Raw genomic sequence first — 2,773 nt, 5'->3', positions numbered from 1 at the left:
AAATTGATGCCCCAGTCTGCTTCACCAAGTTGTTATGAACCCAGGACACCAACTCTCATATCCGATTAGCCACCATAGCTGGAGAATTTGGGTTTTCCTCCAAATTGGTCGTCTACGCCGCCATGAGTCACCCCGTCGTGGTCAGCCACCTCCAGGTCCGCTCTCGCCCTCCTCACCCTCGTTTCAGCACCCTTGGACGCTAGGAATACTTGTTGGCTCGACCAATTGAGCTAAATCGTGCTTAATCGCCAGGAGCGCCTCGGTTTGTCCTCGGTGTTCGCCGTCGTCGTAGGCAGAACTCTTGGCCGAATTCGTGCAATTAAGGGATGGATTAGGGTCGCCAGGGGTGGGATTAGGCGTTAACCAAGTTAGGGCACTGGTCATTGAGCATTCCGGCTGGTATAAGTTTGCCAGAGGGCACGCACGTCGTCGTTCACCATCGAGGACCTGGCGTTGTGAAGAGAAGGAAGTGCGGGGGCTTAAGTGTTAATGTTAGTGAGACGCGTGAATAGTGCCACAACTTCTGTATAGATTTTTCAAATCACTAGGGGCGTCTGCGCATGATGGCCAGCGCGGGCTGGTTTTCCAGGTTGATGGGCCGGTTTGGGCTGGTTTCAGCCCAATATTGTTCCTTCTTTTCCTTTTTCCTTTTTCTGCCAATCTTAGAGATTTATAGGAAATTATAGAAAAAAAGATAAAATCATGGGACCAATTTTACTAGACTCCTAAATTCCTATAATATTTAATAAAAATAGTTTCAAGATTTTTAGTGCCAACCATGAATTATTTAGCATATAAAGATGCCTAAACCTAATCTTTTAGAATTTTAGAATTAAATTGGTAGCTCCAAAAATAGTAAAACTTTTTGGGCGAGTTTAATATGATAATTAAAACCCTTGAGTAAAGTTTGACATGCTTTGGACATTGTTTGATCTCAAACCCACGAAACTAGCTTTCTAGGATTTAAATACCCAACCCTAATAAAGCACTAAACCAGGAAACTCTAGTGACTAGTGGGCACCGTGAAGGAAAGTTGTATTCAAGATACAACTTAGTGTGTTTCTATTGTAACTGCATATTCATATCATCACATGAGCATTCATGTATACATATTGTTATGTATAGAAAATGAAGAAGAAGAAATAGTTGAAGAAGAAGTTGCATCGCAAGCTGAAATTCCACCTGTCGAGAACAACTTCTACTTTGGTATCTGTGGAACAGATCCTGAGCCTCCTACAACACAAGGCAAGCCCCGGTGCATTTACCCCTTCCTTGTTATTTCAAACTCTTTATCACTTGAGATGATGCATTAAGTGATAGGAGTTGACTGCTAAACAATTGTTGCATTTCCTTCCTTGAAACTATTTACCATTCCTTGATACCTGTTTTATACAAAAGTTTTCTGATGCTTAGTCTTGCCTTAGAAAACAAAATGTTTTGTTTTAAACAATGATGGTGCTTCATATGGGATGGAAAGTTTTCAAAGAAAAGACTTGATGGTGAATCCATCATGGCCATGATGGGTTCAACATTGGAAACGATGTACCTCTGACTGGTAGAGAGATGGTGAGAGTAGCGTGTACCCTCCGTGGCAAGAGGCTGGACGGTGGTGTATCTGTGCTCTCGAATGGCGTGAACCCGGTCTGGTCTTGAGAAATCCGGTGGCGAGTTGACATATGCAAAGGTTAAGTGCTACATATGTCGTGTGGTTGGAGATCCCCAGCTAGGTATTAATCGATTCAGATCGATGTTACTTCTCGGACATGAAGACTTGGTCACTGACTTACACGTAGCATTCCAGTGAACTCAAAGGGTGATAAAAGATGGCTAGTATAGGCCAAGTGCTTGAACTAGCATAGAAAGAATTTTAGATGCAGGTAATGACTTAACCTGACAATAAAACTGGATTTTTATGGATCCACTGTTAGTAAGCATTTCCGCAAACAGAGTCTTTGATTCTTGATCAGCTTTACCTTGAATCCCTCAAGCCAACATATCCTTGAGAGTATTTTCCTTTGTCGGGAAAGACTTGCGAAAGTACACTCCGTACTCAGGGTTTTCGAACCCATGTTGTTGTAGGTGATGAAACAGAAGAGTTTTGTTGTTTCTGCTCGAAGGTGGTGCCAAAGGAGGAGGCCAATCAGTAAACTGTTTGGGGAGGATGTGTTGCCTCCCATTTTAAAACTCTAAGCTTTTGTGTGGGAGGCTGTTTTACCTCCCGGTTTTGTAATAATAAGTTATGCACTCATAACACCCGATATTGTAATAAGTACACTCTCTCTATATTTTGTAATGTAAGTTATGTTATTGTAATCCTCTTCCGCTATTTCCTTACTCTGGCTATGTGTGTAATATCTGCGTGATGGGTGAAGCCCTCTTGGGCGATCTTATGATGATACAGATGACCGAATATTGGGGGCCTTCTTCTCCGCCGAAGGTCCTCCAAGCAAAAACACCTTCGGCAGGACAATATGCAAGCAGACACAAGTATATGCCATAGCTACAATCCAGGGAGCTTCGACATGATGACACGCCTTAAGACGAAGGGCAGCACCGACTTAAAGAGGAAAAGACCGTTTAGTCCATGTTAACTTGTGTCACGTTTATAATTAGTTATCAAGGACATAAATGTAATTTCGACCGGGCTACGTCCTATGCCTATAAATAGGTGAACAGTAACCCCGTACTGTTCACGCTGGCTGATATTCACTTACACGTCATCCCAGGATTTTTTACCTTCTGTCAAGCCGAAGGTATAAATTGTAATTCAATA

The sequence above is a fragment of the Zea mays genome, chromosome 2, assembly GCF_902167145.1.
Source record: "Zea mays cultivar B73 chromosome 2, Zm-B73-REFERENCE-NAM-5.0, whole genome shotgun sequence".
Lineage (NCBI taxonomy): Eukaryota > Viridiplantae > Streptophyta > Magnoliopsida > Poales > Poaceae > Zea > Zea mays.
This window is presented reverse-complemented; position numbering follows the sequence as displayed.